Below are 18,540 nucleotides of genomic sequence, written 5' to 3'. Positions count from 1 at the left end.
CTCAGTTGTGAGAGTCAGGAGAATTGGGCCTCATCTCAAGTTGAGATGGGATACTAGGGGTTCCTCTCCAGTTGCGACTAATATCTTGGGTAACCTCTTGAGTTGCAAAAAGGGAGTCAAGCCCCCTTTCAACTTGCCAGGGGGAAGTCAGGATTGCTCTCAAGTTGCCACAGGGGAATCGGGCCTCATCTTGCGTTGAGAGATGAATCTGGTTGTTTTTCTTGAGTTGCAGAGGGAAGCTCGGGGTTCCACTTGAGTTGCAACATTGATCTCAGGTAACCTGTCCTGTTGCCCCAGGGGAGTCAGGCATCCTTTTAAATTGTGATGGGGCACTCCAGATTCCTCTCGAGTTGCTGCAGGGGAATTGGGCCTCACCTCATTGTGAGTTGAGGCCAGAAACTCAGGGTTCCTCTTGAGTTGCCTCAGGGGAATCAGGCCTCCTTTTGAGTTGTAAGGGGGACCTAGGTATTCCTCTCAAGTCGCTGCAGGGGAATAGGGCCTCATCTCAAGTTGAGGCAGGAAACTCGGGGTTCTTCCTCAGTTGTGATGTGGATCTCGGGGTTCCTATCCAGTTTCAACAAGGTAGTCAGGGCTCATCTCATGTTGAGGCATGGAACTCCACTTTTCTCTCGAGTTGTGAAAGGGGTGTCAGGCCCCCTCAAGTTGAGGCTGGGAACTCTGGATTTTTCTCGACTTGCAACAGGGGATTCAGACCTCCCTTCATGTTTTGAGGGGAAACTCGGGGTTCCATTTGGGTCGCTGCAGGGGAATCAGGACTTATTTTAAGGTGAGGGGGAACTCAGTGTCCTTTCCACTTGCAGCAGGAAACACGGGGTTCCTTTCGAGTTGTGATGGGGATCTGGGGATACCTCTCGAATAGCAACAGGGGAGTCAAGACTCCTCTCGAGTTGAGGTGGGGAAGCCGTGTTTCCTCTCGAGTTGCAGCAGAAACTCGGAGTTCTTCTCTGTGGTTGCTAGAAACTTGGGGTTGGATGGAGAGTTGCCACAGCACCTGAGAATTCCTTTTGAAGTGCAGCAAGAAATCAGTGTTTCTATGGATTTTCAGCATGGGATTCAGGATTCCACTGGAGTCCTGTCACGGAAGTTGGGGTTATACTTAAGCTTGGTTAGTACTCAGTGTTCCTGGTGACTTGCCGTGGGCATCCTGTCGAATTCTCTTGGAGCGGCTCATCATAGCAGGGATGTGCAGGGTGGCTCCTGTCTTGTTGCAATGATGGGTGGCTGCTCACTAGTTTTGAAAAGGGACTACTCTATCATTGTGGTCTTGGTCAACTCTGTATTTGTGGGGGCTTCGATTCTCTCTCGTGGTGGTGTGCCAGTTCCTCTCTCCTTGTGGTGTGAGGTTCGTCTGTCTTAGCAGAAGAGGGGCTCCTCTCTGTGTGTGATGTCCAGCAGGTGCCTCTCAAGTTGTGGAGGAGGGCTTCTCTTGAGGGGCAAGACTGCATCCTCTCGGATTGGGGTGTTAGTGGCTCCAGTTGGGAGGTCCTCTCTGCTTTTGGCACTATAGGTCCTCACTTCTATCATGGGATTTCTTCTAATTGTCAGGGCCTCCAGTTGACTTCCTTAAGGAAGCTCGTCTTCATTGGAGGCAGAAGGTCTCTCTAGGTGTGTTATCCTTGGGGACAACTCTCTAGTTGTGCCTGGGGAATCCGCTTCAGTTTTAGCCAGAGAGCGCTTCCATCATGTGGTCCCGGGCCCCTTGTGCTAGCCTAAGGATCTTGTAAAATAGCAGCAGGGATCTTGGGGTGCCTCTTGAGTTGCAGTATATGAGGCAAGGTTCCTTAAGAGTTGTGGTGGAGACTCCTCTTGAATTAGATTCATGAATCTGGGGCAGATCCTCTGTATTAGCCATGTGCAAGCTGGTCCCCTTCTAAGTGCAACATGTGGGAGGCTACTCTCTAGATGCGGCATGGGCTCCACTCTAATTGCAGTGGGGGTCTTTATTTGTTGTGGGTCTGCTCATCTCTAGTTTTGTTTGTAACCACCTCTCTAGTTGTGGCAGGGGAACTCCTCTTTAATTGTGGTAGTTGAGCTCTGCTCTAGATGTGGCAGAGTGCTCTCTCAAATTGGGAGGTGGGTGACTCCTCTATGGTTGTAATGAAAAGGGGAGCTTTTTCTAGTTGTGAAGAGCAGGAAGCTACTGGCTATTTGTGGCAGGGTGGGCCTCCTGCTTAGGTGTGGTATGAGGCTTCCTCTCTGTTTGTGGTAGAAGGTTCTTTTCCAATTGTGGTTGGGTAATCACCTGGGCATCCTCTGCAGTTGCATGAGGGTCTTGGGGCTCCTGTCGAGTTGTGATGGGGGACTCGGGATTTCTCTCCAGTCAATTCAGGGGAATCAGGCCACATTTCGAATTGAGGTGGGAAACCTGGGGTTCTTCTTGAGTTGAGGCGGGAAACTCGGAGTTTCTCTCGAGTTGTGATGTGGAATTCAGGGATCATATGGAATTGCAATAGATGAGACAGGCCTCCTCTTGAGGTGTGAGGGGGAGTCGGGATCCCTTTCAACTCGAAGCAGGGGCATCGGCTCTCATCTCAAGACGAGGGAGGCAACATAGAATTCATCTCGAGTTGCGGTGGGAAACTCGGGGTTCCTCTCGAGTTGCGACAGGTATTTTGGGGAACCTCTCGAGTTGCAAAAAGGAAGTCAAGCCTCTGTTCCGGTTGCAGGAGGCTACTCGGGATTGCTCTCGAGTCGCTGTGGTGTAAACGGGCCTTATCTCACATTGAGGAATGAATTTGGTGGTTTTTCTCGCATTGTAGTGGAAAATCGGGGATCCTCTCGAGTTGCGACGGGGACCTCAGGGAACCTCTCATGTGTCCTCACGGGAGTCAGGCATCCTTTCGATTACCGTGGGAAAATTCTGGATTCCTTTCAAGTCAGTGCAGAGGAATCCAGCCTCAACTTGAGGCGGGAAACTCTTTTCTCTCCAGTTGTGACGTGGATCTCAGGGTTCCTATCGAGTTTCAACGGGGTAGTCAGGCTTCGTCTCATGTTGAGGCATGGAACTTCGCTTTGCTCTCGAGTTGTGAAAGGGATTTCAGGCCTCCTGTCGAGTTGAGGCGGGGAACTCGGGATTTTTCTTGAGTTGCAACAGGGGATTCAGACCCCTGGGATTCCATTCAAGTCGCTGCATGGGAATCAGTCCTTATGTCAATTGAGGGGGAACTCGTTGTCCTTTCGACTTGCAGTGGGAAACACGGTGTTCCTTTCGAGTTTAGATGGGGATCTGGGGATACCTCTCGAGTGGCAACAGGGGAGTCAGGGCTCCTCTCCAGTTGAGGTGGGGAAGTCGTGTTTCCTCTCGAGTTGCAGCAGAGGAGTCAGGCCTCCTTTACAGTTGCAGCAGAAACAAGGGCTTCTTCTCTAGTGGTTATTGGATATTCAGGGTTTGCTGGAAAGTTGCCACAGTGCCTGAGACCTCTGCTTGAAGTGCAGCAAGAAATCTGTTTCTCTGAATTTGCAGCACGGGATGCAGGATTGCACTGGAGTCGTGATGGGGAAGCTGAGGTTCTCATCAAGCTTGGCTGCTACTCAGGGTTCCTGGTGACTTGTGGTGGGGTGTCCTGCCAAGTTCTCTTGGGGCAACTCGTCTCTAACAAGGATAAGCAGAGTGACTCCTGTTTTGTTACAGTGATGTGTGCCAGCTCACTAGTTTTTCAAGGGATTATCGTTGTGGTCGGGGTTCATTCTGTAGTTGTGGGGATTTCGAGTCTCTCTAATGGTGGGGTGCAAGCTCCTCTCTCCTTGTCATGCGAGGTTTGTCTGTATTAGCAGAGGAGGGGCGCCTCTCTGCATGAGATGTCCAATGGGCTTCTCTCAAATTGTGGTGGAGGGCTCCTCTAGACTGGTGAGGCTGTTTACTCTCTGGTTGGGGTGTGCTTGTCTCCAAGGGGGAGGTCCTCTGTGCTTTTGGTGCTATGGGTTCCTTACATCTATTCATAGGATTGCTGCTCTCTAGTTGTGAGTGCCTGCACTCGCCTTCCTTCAGGGAGCTCGTCTCCATTGGAGGCAGAAGGTCTTCTCTCTAGGTGTGGTATCCTGGGGGACACCTATCGAGTTGCACCTGGGAAATCAGCTTAAGTTTTGGCCGGAGAGCCCCTCCATCATTTGGTGTAGTGGCCCCTTTTCTTGTGCCAGCCTAGGGATCCTGTGAAATTGCAGGGGGGAACTCGGGGTGCCTCTTGAGTTGCAGTATAGTATATGACTCGGGGTTCCTTTAAAGTTGTGGTGGAGACTCCTATCGAACTAGAGTGGGGCAGATCCTCTCTAGTAGTGATGTGCAAGCTGGTCCCTTTCTAAGTGCAATGTGTGGGAGGCTACTCTCTAGATACAGCTTGGGGTCCACTCTCATTGCAGTGGGTGTCTGCTCTTTATTTGCTGTGGATTGGCTGGTCTCTAGTTGTCATTTGCAGCTACCTCCCTCATTGTCGCAGGGGACTCCTCTTTAGCTGTGCCAGTTGGGATCCTCTCTAGATGCAGTAGAGTGCTCTTCTCAAGTTGAGAGGTGGGTGACTCCTCTATGGTTGTAATGAAAAGGGGCTCTTTTTCTAGTTGTGAAGTGCAGGAAGCTACTGGCTATTTGAGCAGGGCAGGCCTCCTGCTTAGTTGCGGTATGAGACTTCCTCTCTGGTTGTGGCAGAGGGCTCTTCTCCAGTTGGGGTTGGGTAGGCTCCTCTTGGGAATCCTCTGCAGTTGCATCAGTTTCTTGGCGCTTGTGTAAAGTTGGCACAGGGAACTCAGCATTCCACACAAGTCACTGCAGGGTAACCAGGACTCATCTCACGTTGAGAGGGTAATCTCATGGTTTTTCTCGAGTTGGGGTGGGAAGCTCAGGATTCCTCTCCAGTTGCGACTGGGACCTCAGGGTACCTCTTGTGGTGCCTCAGGGGAGTCAGGGCTCCTTTCAAGTTGCCAGGGAGAACTTGGGATTGCTCTCGAGTCACTGCAGGGGAATCAGGCCTCATCTCTAGTTGAGGTGGGAAACTCGGGGTTCCTCTAGAGTTGCGATGGGTATCTCGGGGTTCCACTTGAGTTACGACAGGGCGCTCAGGGATCCTATCGAGTTGCATCATGGGAGTCAGGCCTCGTTTTTGATGCGAGGGGTACCTTGGGATTCTCTCAAGTCGCAGGAGGAGAATGGGGCCTCATCTCGAGTTGAGTTGGGAAGCTCAGGGTTCCTCTAGAGTTGCTATGGTGTCTCGGGGTTCCACTCGAGTTGCAATGGGGACCTCAGGGATCCTATCAATTTGCATCAGGGGAGTCTGGTCTCCTTTTATATGTGAGGGGAACGTTGGGATTCTCTCGAGTCACAGCAGGGGAATAGGGCCTCATTTCAAGTTGAGGCAGGGAACTCAGGGTTCATTTCGAGTTGTGACAGTTGTCTCAGGGATCCTCTCGAGTTGGGACAGGAATCTCACAGAACCGCTTAGGTTGCCTCAGGGAAGTCAGGCCTCCTTTCGAGTTGCGAGGGTAATCTCGGGATTCCTCTCGAGTCACTGCAGGGGAATAGGGCCTCATCTCGAGTTAAGGTGGGGAAACTCGGGGTTCCTCTTCAGTTGCGACAGGGGAGTCAGGACTTGTCTCGTGTTGAAGCATGGAACTCCAGTTTCCTCTTGAGTTGTGAAAGGGGTGTCAGGCCTCTTGTCGAGTTCAGACGGGTAACTTGGGATTTTTCTCGAGTTGCAACAGGGGAGTCAGACGTCCCTTCATCTTGTGAGGGGAAACTCAGGGTTCCATTCGAGTCGCTGGAGGGAAATCAGTTCTTATCTTTAGTTGAGGGGGAACTCGGTGTCCTTTCAATTTGTGGTGGGAATCATGGGGTTCCTCTCGAGTTGCGATGTGGATCTGGGGATACCTCTTGAGTGGCAACAGTGGAGTCAGGACTCCTCTCGAGTTGAGGTGGGGAAGTCATGTTTCCTCTTGAGTTAGCAGGGGAGTAGGGCCTCCTCTCGAGTTGCAGCAAAAACTCGAAGTTCTTCTCTGGTTGTTGCTGGAAACTCAGGGTTTCCTCGAGAATTACAACAGGGGACTCAGAGCTCCTCTCAAAGTGCAGTGATAAATCAGTGTTTCTCTGGATTTGCAGCATGGAATGCAGGATTGCACTGGAGTCCTAGCAGGGAAGTCGGGGTTCTCCTTGAGCTTGTTTGGTACTCAGGGTTCCTGGTGACTTGCAGTGGGGCCTCCTGTCGAGTTCTCTTGGGGCTCCTCTTCTCTAGCAGGGATGTGCAAGGTGGCTCCTCTCTTGTTGCAATGATGGGTGAGTGCTCACTAGATTTGGCAAGAGACTACCCTATCATGGTGGTCAGGGTCCACTCTGTAATTGCAGGGGTTTGAGTCTCTCTAATGGTGGTGTGCAAGCTCTTCTATCCTTGTTGTGTGAGGTTTGTCTGTATTACCAGAAGAGGGGCTCTTCTCTGCGTGTGATGTTAACGGGCTCCTCTGAAGTTTGGTTGAGGGCTTCTCTGGACGGGCGAGGCTGTGTCCTCTCTGGGTGGTGTGTGCGTGTCTCCATGGGGAATGTCCACTCTGCTTTCTGCACTATGGGTTCCTCACTTCAATTCATGGGATCGCTGCTCTCTAGTTGTGAGGGTCTCCACTCGACTTCCTTCAAGGAGCTCATCTCCACTGGAGGCAGAAGGTCTTCTCTCTAGGTGTGATGTCCTGGGGGACACATCTCTAGTTGTGCCTGGGGAATCTGCTTCAGTATTGGCCAGGAGCCCCTCTGTCATTTGGTGCAGTGGCCCCTTTTCTTGGGCTAGCCTAGGGATGCTGTGAAGTTGCAGTGGGGAACTTGGGGTGCCTCTTGAGTTGCAGCATATCACTCGGGGTTCCTTTAAAATTGTGGTGGAGACTCCTAGTAGCTACATTGGGGGAGATCCTCTTTAGTAGCTATATGCAAGCTGGTCCCTGTCTAAGTGCAATGTAAGGGAGGCTAGTCTCTAGATACGACTTGGGGTCCACTCTCATTTCAGTGGGTGTCCACTCTTCATTTGCTGTGCGTAGGCACGTCTCTAGTTGACGTTTGCATCCACCTCTCTCGCTGAGGCAGGGGAACTCATTAATTGTTGTAGTTCTGATCCTCTCTAGATGCGGTAGAGTGCTCTTCTCAAATTGGGAGGTGGGTGTCTCCTCTATGGTTGTAATGAGAAGGGGCACTTTTTCAACTTGCAAATTGCAGGAAGCTACTGGCTATTTGTGGCAGGGCGGGTGTGCTGCCAAGTTGTGGTATGAGGCTTCCTCTCTGGTTCTGGTAGAGGGCTCTTCTCCAATTGTGGTGGGGTAAACTCTTGAGAATCCTCTGCCTTTTTATCAGGGTCTTGGGGCTCGTGTCAAGTTGGGACGGGGAACTTGGGATTCCTCTAGAGTCACTGAAGGGTAATTAGGCCACATTTCTAATTGAAGCGGCTAAGTTGCAGTACTTCTCAAGCTGTGGAAGGAAATGGGGTTTCTCGTGAATTGTGATGGGGAACTCAGGGATCCTTTTGAGTTGCAACAGGTGAAACAGGCCTCCTCTTGAGCTGCGAGGGAAAGTTGAGATTCCTCTCGAGTTGAAGCAGGGGAATCAGTCCTCATCTCGAGATCAGGTGGGGAACATGGGATTCTTCTCCAGGTGAGGTGTGAAACTCAGCCTTCCTCTCAAGTTGCAACGGGAATCTCGGGGAACCTCTCAAGTTACCAAAAGGGAGTCAACAATCCTTTCAAGTTGAGAGGGGTAACTCGGGATTGCTCTTAAGTCACTGTAGGAGAATAGGGACTCATCTCAAGTTGAGGCCGGAAACTCGGGATACCTCTCAGTTGCGACAGGAATCTCGGAGTTCCTCTCGAGTTGCAATAGGGGAGTCAGGCCTCATCTCGTCTTTAGGCATGGAACTCCGCTTTCCTCTCGAGTTGCGAAAGGGTTGTCACTACTCCTCTCGAGTTAAGGTGGGGAACTCGGAATTTTTCTCAAGGTGCAACAGGGGAGTCATACCTCCCTTCATCTTGTGAGGGGAAACTCAGGGTTCCATTCAAGTTGCTGCAAAGGAATCAGGCGTTATCTCGAGTTGAGGGGGAACTCACCATCCTTTCCACTTGTGGTGAGAAACAAGGGGTTCCTCTTGACTTGAGATGTGGATCTGGGGATAACTTTCAAGTGGCAACATGGGAATCAGTTCTCCACTCAGGTTGAGGTGGGGAAGTCGTTTCATCTCGAATTGCAGAGGGGTGTTGGGCCTTCTTTCGAGTTGCAGAACAAACTCGGGGTTCTTCTCTATTCATTGCTGGACACTTGGAGTTTCCTCAAGAATTTCCACAGGGGACTAAGAGCTCCACTTGCAGTGCAGCGAGAAATCAGTGTGCCTCTGGATTTGCATCATGGGAGGCAGGATTGCCCTGGAGTCGTGGCAAGGAAGGTGGGATTCTCCTTGAGCTTCGTTGGTACTCAGGTTCCTTGTGACTTGCAGTGGGGCCTCCTGTCAAGATCTCTTGGGGCCACTCATCTCTAGCAGGGATGTGGAGGGTGGCCCCCGTCTTGTTGCAATGACGGGTGGCTGCTCCCTAGTTATGGCAAGTGACTACTCTGTTGTTGTGGTCGGGGTCTGCTCTGTAGTGGTGGGGGTTTAGAGTCTCTCTAGTGGTGGTGTGCAATCTCCTCTTCCCTTTTGGTTTGAGGTTCATCTGTACTAGCAAAAGAGGGGCTCCTCTCTGTATGTGATTTCCAGCGGGCTCCTCTCAAGTTGTGGTGGAGGGCTCCTCTCAAGGGGCGAGTCTGTGTCCTCTCTGGTTGGGGTGTGCATGGCTCCACGGGGGAGGTCCTCTCTGCTTTTGGCACTATGGGTCCTCACATCTATTCATGCGATTACTGTGCTCTAGTTGTGAGGACCTCCACTCGATTTCTTTTAGGGAGCTTGTCTCCATTGGAAGAAGAAGGTCTTCTCTCTATGTGTAATATCCTGGGGGACACCTCTCGAGTTGTGCCTGGGGAATCCACTTCAGTTTTAGCCGAAGAGCCCCTCCACCATTTGTTGCAGTGGTTTTTCTCTAGTTGCAGCAGGAAGCTTGGGGTTCCTCTTGAGTTGCGACGGGGACCTCAGGGAACCTCTTGTGTTGCCTCAGGGAATTCAGGCCTCCTATCGAGTTGCGAGGGGCATCTCGGAATTCATTTCAAGGGGCATCTCGGAATTCATTTCAAGGCGCTTCAGGGGAATAGGGCCTCATCTAGTGTTGAGGCGGGAAACTCCATTTTCCTCTCCAGTTGTGACAGGGATCTTGGGGTTCCTATCAAGTTTCAACAGGGGAGTCAGGGCTTGTCTCATTTTGAGACATGGAACTCTGCTTTCCTCTCGGGTTGTAAAAGGGTTCTCAGGCATCCTGTCGAGATTAAGAGGGGAACTCGGGCTTTTTCTAGAGGTGCAGCAGGAGAGTGAGACCTTCCTTCATGTTGTTAGGGGAAACTTGGGGTTCCATTGGAGTTGCTGCAAGGGAACCTGGCCTTATCTCGAGTTGAGGGGGAACTCGGTGTCCTTTTCACTTGTGGCAAGAAATGAGGGGTTCCTCTTGAGCTGCAATGGGTGAGGCTGGCCTCCCCTTGTGATGTGAGGGCAAAGTGTGGATCCCTCTTGAGTTTAAACAAGAGAATGGGCCCTCATTTCGAGATGAGGTGGGGAACATTGGTCCTTTCTAAGTGTTGCTGGGAACCTCGGGGTTCCTCTTGAGTTGCGAAGGGTATACCAGGGAACCTCTGGGGTTCCATAAAGGGAGTCAAGCCTCCTTTCAAGTTGCTAGGGGCAACGTGGGATTGCTCTCGAGTCACTGCAGGGGAATCGGGCCTCATCACATTGATGGGGGAATATCGTGGTTTTTCTCGAGTTGTGGGAAGGTTGGGGTTCCTCTTGAGTTGCGACGGGAAAGTCAGGAAACTCTCTTGTTGCCTCAGGGAAATCAAGCCTCCTTTCAAGTTGCAAGGGGGCATTTCTGGATTCCTCGTGAGTTGCTGCAGGGGAATAGGACCTCATCTCGAGTTGAGGCAGGAAACATGGGGTACCACTGCATTTGCAACAGGATTCTCGGGGTCGCTATTGAGTTTCAACAGGGGAATCAAGCCTTGCCTCATGATGAGGCATGGAACTCCTCTCTCCTCTCGAGTTGAAAAAGAGATGTCAGGCCTCCTGTCGAGTTGAGGCAGGGAACTTGGGCTTTTTCTAGAGGGGCAACAGGGGAGTCAGACCTCCCTTCGTGTTGTTAGGAGAAACTCGGGGTTCCATTGGAATCACTGCAAAGGTATCTGGCCTTATCTTGAGTTGATAGGAAACTTGTGTCCTTTCGACTTGTGGCAGTAACTTTGGGGTTCCTCTCAAGTTGCAATGGGTGAGACAGGCCTTCACTTTAGGTGCGAGGGGAAAGTCAGGATTCCTCTCGAATCGAAGCAGGGGAATTGGCCCTGATCTCGAGAAGAGGTGGAGGACACAGTGCTCTTCTAAATTGCTGTGGGAAAATTGGGGTTCCTCTCGAGTTGCGACGGGTATCTCAGGGAACCTCTGGAGTTGTCTAAAGGGAGTCAAACCTCCTTTGAAGTTTCAAGAGGGAACTCAGGATTGCTGTCCAGGCAATGCAGGGGAATCAGGCCTCATCTTGTGTTGAGGGGGGAATCAGATAGTTTTTCTCGAGTTGTGGCAGGAAGCTCGGGGTCCTCTTGAGTTGTGACGGGGATCTCAGGGAACCTCTCGTGTTGCCTCAGGGATGTCAGGCCTCCTTTCAAGGTGTGAGGGGCACCTTGGAATTACTCTTGATTGGCTGCAGGGGACTAGGTCCTCATCTCGAGTGGAGGGGGGAATCTAGAGGTTTTTCTTGAGTTGCAGCAGGAAACTTGGTGTTCCTCTCAATGGGTATCTCGGAGACCTCTGGAGTTGCATAAAGGGAGTCAAACCTCCTTTAGAGTTGCAAGGGGGGAACGCGGGATTGCCCTGAAGTAACTGCAAGGGAATCGGGGCTCATCTCACATTGAGGGGAGAATCTCGTGGTTTTCCTCAGGTTTCAAAGGAAGCTCAGGGTTCCTTTTGAGTTGTGACTGGGACCTCAGGGAACCTCTTGTGTTATCTCAGAGAAGTCAGGCCTCGTTTCAAGTTGTGGGGGGCACTTCAGGATACATCTTGAGTCATTGCAGTGAAATAGGACCTCATCTCGCGTTTAGGTGGGAAACTCGGGGTTCCTCTCCAGTTGCAACAGGAATCTCGGGGTTAGGTTAGGAATCTCGAGGGCAGTCAGGCAGCATCTTGTGTTGAGTCATGGAACTTCACTTTCCTCTCGAGTTGTACAAGGGGTATCATGTTTGCTGTCATGTTGAATCGAGTAACTCAGGCTTTTCTAGAGGGGCAACAGGGGAGTCAGACCTCCCTTCATGTTGTGAGAGGAACTCGGGCTTCCATTCGAGTTGCTGTGGAGGAATCAGGACATATCTCTAGTTGAGGGGTAATTCGGTATCCTTTTGACTTGTGGCAGGAGAATTAGTGTTCCTCTCAAGTTTCAATAGGTGAGACAGGTCTCCTCTTGAGGTGTGAGGGGATAGACAGGATTTCTCTCAAATTGAAGCAGCAGAATTGGTCCTCATCTCGAGATGAGGTGGCGAACACTGGGCTCTTATCTAGTTGTGGCAGGAAAATCGGGGTTCCTCTCAAGTTGCGCTGGTTTCTCAGGGGGCCCTTGGATTTGCATAAAAGAAGTCAAGCCTCCTTTCGAGTTCTGAGGGGGAATGTGGGATTGCTCTCGAGTCAATGCAGGGGAATCGGTCCTCATCTCCTGTTGAGGGGGTATCTTGTGGTTTTTCTCGAGTTGTAGCAGGAAGCATGGAATCCTCTTAATTGAGACAGGGAACTCAGGGAACCTCTCGTGTTGCCTCATTGAAGTCAGGCCTCCTTTCGAGTTGTGAGGAGCACATTGGGATTTCTCTCGAGTTGCTGCAGGGGAATAGTGCCTAGTCTAGAGTTGTGGTGGGAAACTCGGGGTTCCTCTTGAGTTGCTACAGGTATCTCGGGGAACCTCTGGAGTTGCACAAAGGGAGTTATTCCTCATTTCAAGTTTCGAGATGGAACTCCGGATTGCTGTCAAAGTGATGCAGGGGTATCAGGCCTCATCTCACATTGAGGGCTGAATCTCGTCATTTTTTTTGAATTGCGGAGGGAAGCTCAGGGCTCCTCTCGAGTTTCAACGGGGGCCTCAGGGAACCTCTCGTGTTGGCTCAGGAAAGTCAGACCTCCTTTCGATTGCAAGGAGCACCTCGGGATTCCTCTCGAGTCGCTGCAGGGATAGGGCCTCATTTGGAGATGAGACGGGAAACACGGAGTTCCTCTAGAGGTGCGACAGGGATTTCGGGGTTCCTATCAAGTTTCAACAGGAGATTCAGGCCTTGTCTCATATTGAGGCATGGAACTTTGCTTTCCTCTCGAGTTGTAAAAGGGGTGTCAGGACTCCTTTCGAGTTCAGGCAGGGAATTTGGGCTTTTTCTAGAGGTGCAGCAGGAGAGTCAGACCTCCGTTCATGTTGTGAAGGAAACTCGGGGTTCCATTCGAGTCGCTTCAGGGGAATCAGGTCTTATCTTGAGTTGAGGGGGAACTCAGTGTCCGTTTGACTTGTGGCAGGAATCTAGGGGTCCCTCTCGAGTTTCAGTAGGTGAGATAGTCCTCCCCTTGAGGTATGAAGGGAAAGTCCGTATTCCTCTCTAGTCAAAGCAGGGGAATCGGCCCATATCTCGAGTTGTGGCAGTGAAACACGTACCTCCTCTCAAATAGCGACTGGTATCTCAGGGAACCTCTGGAGTTTCATGAAAGAGTCAAGCCTCCTTTTGAGTTGCCAGAGGGAACGGGGATTGCTCTGGAGTAAATGCAGGGGACTCCGGCCTCATCTTGTGTTGAGGGGGGAATCCCGTGGTTTTTCTTGAGTTGTGGGGGGTAAGCTGGGGTTCCTCTCAATCAAAGCCAGGGAATCAGCCCTCACTCAAAATGAGGTGGGGAACACGCTGCTACTCTCAGGTTAAGGCAGGAAACTCGGGACTCCCCATAAGCTGCGATGGGTATCTCGTGGAACCTCTGGAGTTGAATAAAGGGAGTCAAGTTTCCTTTCAAATTGCGAGGGGGATGGCAGAATTGCTTTCGAGTCACTAGGGGAATCGGGCCTCATTTCACGTTGAGTGGGGAATATTGTGGTTTTTCTTGAGTTGCTGTGGAACGGTTGCGGTTCCTATCAAGTTGCGACAGATATCTCCGGCGACCTGTGGAATTGCATAAAGGAAGGCAAGCCACCTTTTTAGTTGTGAGGGAGAATGCAGGATTCCTCTAGAGTCTCTGCAGGGGAATTGGGCCTCATGTGACGTTGAGGAGGGATCTTGTGGTTTTTCTCCAGTAGCGAGGGGAAGCTTGAGGTTCCTCTTGAATTATGACGGGGACCTCAGCGGACCACCTGTGTTGCCTCAGGGAAATCAGGCCTCGTTTTGAGTTGCGAGACGTACCTTGGGATTCCTCGAGTCGCTGCAGGGAAATCAGTCCTCATCTACATTTGAGGCGGTCAACTCGGGTACCTCTCCTGTTGCAACAGGGATCTAAGGGTTCCTATCAAGTTTCAACAGGGGAGTCAGGTCTTGTCTTGTGTTGATGCATGTAACCCTGCTTTACTCTCGAATTGTATAAGGGGCGTCGGGCCTCCTGTCGAGTTGACCCTGGGAAGTTGGTCTTTTTCTGGAGGTGCAACACGGGGAGTAAGACCTCCCTTCGTGTTGTGAGGGGAAACTCAGAGTTACATTCGAGTCGCTACAGGGCAATCTGGCCTTATCTCGATTTGAGGGGGAACTCAGGGTCCTTTTTACTTGTGAAGGAGAACTCAGGGAACCTCCCATGTTGCCTCAGGGAATTCAACTCTCCTTTCAAGCTGTGAGTGGGAGAGCAGGGTTGCTCTCAAGGCACTGCATGGGAAACGGGCCTCATCTCACATTGAGGGGGGAATCTTTGGTTTTTCTCAACTTGAGGCGGGAAGCTTTGGGTTCAGCTCCAATTGTGACGATGACCTCAGAACCTCTCATGTTGCCTCAGGGAAGTCAGGCCTCCTTTAAAGTTGCAAGGGCCACCTCGGGATTCCTCTCGAGCTGTTGCAGTGGAATAAGGCTTCATCTCGAGTTGAGGCAGGAAACTCAGGGTTCCTCTCCAGTTGCAACTGGAATCTCAGGGTGGCTATCGAGTTTCACCAGGGGAGTCTGGCTTCATATCATGTTGAGGCATGGAATTCCTCTTTCATCTCAAGTTGTAAATTCGGTCTTAAACCTCCTGTTTAAATCAGATGGAGAACTCAGGCTTTTTCTAGAGGTGCAACGGGGATTGTGACCTCCCTTCGTGTTGTGAGGGGATACTCAGGGTTCTATTCGAGTCCGTTCAGGAGAATTCTGCCTTATCTCGAGTTGAGGGTGATCTTGGTGTCCTTTCGATTTGTGGCAGAAACTGTGGGGGTACCATTCAAGTTTCAGTAGGTGAGACAGACCTCCTCTTGAGGTGTGAGGGGAAAGTCGGGATTCATCTCGATTCAAAGCAGGGGAATCACCCTCATTTCAAGACGAAGTGGGGAACATGGGGCTTTTTTCGGTTGTGGCAGGAAAATCGAGGTTCCTCTCGGTTTTAACAGATATCTCGTGGAACCTCTTGAGTTGCATAAAGGGAGTCAAGTCTCCTTTTGAGTTTTGAGAGGGAACTCGGGATTCCTCTCGAGGCCCTGCAGGGAATAAGGGCCTGATCTCGCATTGAGGGAAAATATCGTCGTTTATCTAGAGTTGTGGCGGGAAGCTTGGGCTCACGACTTGCGACGAGGACCTCAGGGAACCTGTCATGTTTCCTCAGTGAAGTCAACTCTCCTTTTGAGTTGGGAGGGGGAGCGTGGGGTTGCTCTAGAGTCACTGCAGGTGAATCAGGCCTCATGTCACATATAGGTGGGAATCTCGTGGTGTTTCTCGAGTTTCGGTGGGAAGCTTCAGGCTCCTCTCGAGTTGCGACAGGGAACTCAGGCAACCTATCATGTTGCCTTAGGGAAGTCAGGCTTCCTTTCAAGTTGTGAGGGAAAACTCGGGATTTCTTTCGAGTCGCTGCAGAGGAATAGGGCCTCATCTTAAATAGAGGTGGAAAACGCAGGGTTCCTTTCCAGTTGTGACAGGGATATCCGTGTTCCTATCAAGTTTCAGTGGATGAGTCAGGCCTCGTGTCATGTTGAGGCATGGGACTCCGCTTTCCTGTTGTGTTGTAAAAGGGGTGTCAGGCCTCCTGTCGAGTTCAGGAGGGGTACTTGGTCTTTTTACAGAGGTGCAACATGGGAGACAGACCTCCCTTCATATTGTGAGGGGATAGTCATGGTTCCATTCAAGTTGGTGCAGGGGAATCAGGTCTTATCTCTAGTTGAGGGGGATTTCAGGGTCATTTCGACATGTAGCAGGAACCGTGGGGTTCCTCTCAAGGTGGTATGGGTATCTCGGGGAACCTATTGAGTTGCATAAATGGAATCAAGCCTCTTTTCGAGTTTCGAGAGGTAACTCCTCTTGAATTAGATTCATGATCTGGGGCAGATCCTCTGTATTAGCCTTATGCAAGCTGGTCCCCATCTAAGTATAATGTGTGGGAGGCTACTCTCTAGATGCTGCATGGGTTCCAATCTAATTGCAGTAGGGGTGTGCTGTTTATTTGCTGTGGGTCTGCTCATTTCTAGTTTCGTTTGCAGCCACCTCTCTAGTTGCGGCAGAGGAACTTCTCTTTAATTGTGGTAGTTGAGTCCCTTGGACTGCAAGGAAATCCAAACAGTCCATTCTAAAGGAGATCAGTCCTGGGTGTTCTTTGGAAGGACTGACGCTGAAGCTGAAACTCCAATACTTTGGCCACCTCATGCAGAGTTGACTCATTGGAAAAGACTTTGATGCTGGGTGGGATTGGGGGCAGGAGGAGAAGGGGATGACAGAGGATGAGATGGTTGGATGGCATCACCAACTTGATGGACATGAGTTTGAGTGACCTCCGAAAGTTGTTGATGGACAGGGAGGCCTGGCGTGCTGCAATTCATGGGGTCGCAGAGTTGGACACGACTGAGCAACTGAACTGAACTGAACTGAACTGGGCTCCTCTCTAGATGCAGTAGAGTTCTCTTCTCAAATTGGAATGTGGGTGATTCCTCTATGGTTGTGATGAGAAGGGGGGCTTTTGCTGCTTGTGAAGTGCAGGAAGCTACTGGCTTTTTGTGGAAGGGTGGGCCTCCTGCTTAGGTGTGGTATGAGTCTTCCTCTCTGTTTTTGGTAGGAGGTTCTGCTCCAATTGTGGTGGGGTAATCTCTTGGGCATCCTCTGCAGTTGCATGAGGGTCTTGGAACTTGTGTTGAGTTGGGACGGGGAACTCGGAATTCTTCTCCAGTCACTGCAGGGGAATCGGGCCACATTTTGAATGGAGGCAGGGAACCCGGGGTTCTTTCCGAGTTCAGGTGGGAAACTCGGAGTTTCTTTTGAGTTGAGATGTGGAATTCGGGGATCATGTGGAGTTGCAATATGTGAGACAGGCCTCCTCTTAGGTGTGAGGGGAAGTTGAGATTCCTCTCAACTCAAAGCAGGGGCATCAGCCCTCATTTCAAGACAAGGTGGGCAACACAGGGTTCATCTCAAGTTGCGGTGGGAAACTCGGGGTTCCTCTTGAGTTGCGACAGGTATCTAGGGGAACCTCTCGAGTTGCAAAAGGGGGTCAAGCATCCGTTCCAGTTGCAAGAGGAAACTCGGGATTGCTCTCGAGTTGCTGTAGGGTAAACGGGCCATATCTTGCATTGAGGGATGAATTTGGTGGTTTTTCTCGCATTGCAGTGAAAAATCGAGGATCCTCTTGAGTTTTGACGGGGACTTCAGGGAACCTCTCATGTATCCTCAGGGGAGTCAGGCATCCTTTGAGTTGTGAAAGAAAACTAGGGATTCCTTTTAAGTCAATGCAGAGGAATCCAACCTCACCTCATCTCAAGTTAAGGCGGAAAACTCGGGGTTCCCTTTGAGTTGTGACAGGTACCTCAGGGAACCTCTTGTGTTTCCTCAAGGGAGTCAGGTCTCCTTTCAAGATGCAAGGGGAGACGCAGGATTGCTCTCGAGTCGCTACAGAGGAGTCAGGCGTCATCTTGCTTTGAAGGGGGAATCTTGTGGTTTTTCTCGTGTTGCTGCGGGGAGCTTGACATTCCTCTCGAGTTGCGACAGGGAACTCAGGGAATGTCTCGTGTTTCCTCACAGGAGCCAGGCCTCCTCTCTAGTTGTGAGGGGAAACTAGGGGTTCATTTTGAGTGGCTGCAGGGGACTAGGGCCTCATCACAAATTGAGGAAAAAACTAGGGGTTCCTATCCAGTTGAGCAGGGATCTCGGATTTCTTATCGAGTTTCACCTGGGAAGCCAGGCCTCATCTCATTTGGAGGCATGGGACCCACTCTCCTCTGAAGTTGTAACCTGGCTGTCAGGACTCCTGTCGAGCTCAGGTGGGAAACTTGGGCTTTTGGTAGAGGTGCACCAGGGGAGTTAGACCTCCCTTTGTGTTGTGAGGGGATACTTGGGGTCCCACTCGAGTCACTGCATGGGAATCAGGCCTTTCCTCGAGTGGAGTGCGAAGTCCGTGTCCTTTCAACTTTTGGCAGGAACTGCGGGAATCCTCTCGAGTTTCCATAGGTGAGACTGGCTCCCTCTTGAGGTGTGAGGGGAAAGTCAAAGCAGGGGTTTCTGCACTCATCTAAAGATGAGTTGGGGAACACGGGGGGCCCTTCTCGAGTGGTTGTCGGAAACTTGGGGTTCCTCTGGAATTACGTCGCATATCTGCAGGAACCTCTTGAGTTGCGTAAAGTGAGTCAAGACTCCTTTTGAGTTTTGAGAGGGCACTTGGGATTGCATTCGAGGCACTGAGGGGACCTGGGCCTCATGTCACATTGTGGGGGTGAATCGCGTGGTTTTCTTGAGTTGCAGTGGGAAGCTTGGGGTTCCTCTCGACCTGCCATGGAGACTTCAGGGAACCTCTCATGTTGCTTCAGGGAAGTTAAGGCTCCTTTCGAGGTGCGAGCGGCAACGCTGGAATGCTCTCGAGTCACTGCAGGAGAATCGGACCTCATCTCGCATTGAGGGGGAATCTGGTGGTGTTTCTCGAGTTGCGGCATGCAGCTCTGGGTTCCTCTCGAGTTGCCACGGACCTCAGGGAACCTCTCCTGTTGCCTCAGGGAATTCAAGTCTCCTTTCGAGTAGTGAGGGGGAGCGCGGGATTGCTCTCGAGGCACTGCAGGGGAACAGGGCCTCCTCTCGCATTGAGGGGGGAATCTCGCAATGTTTCTTGAATTGCAGCGGGAAGTTTGGGTTCTTCTCGAGTTGCATCGGGGACCTCAGGGAACCTTCCGTGTTGCCTCAGAAAAGTCATGCCTCCTTTCATGTTACGGGGCCACGTCGGGATTCCTCTCCAGTTGCTGCTTGGGAATACGGACTCAATACGAATTGAGGCGGAACACTCAGTGGTCCTCTACAGTTGAGACAGG

This window comes from Bos grunniens, chromosome 27 (genome assembly GCF_055505025.1).
Source record: "Bos grunniens cultivar Pamir isolate PY7600 chromosome 27, Bosgru_T2T1.0, whole genome shotgun sequence".
Taxonomy (NCBI): Eukaryota; Metazoa; Chordata; class Mammalia; order Artiodactyla; family Bovidae; genus Bos; species Bos grunniens.
Note: the sequence above shows the minus strand (reverse complement) of the source record.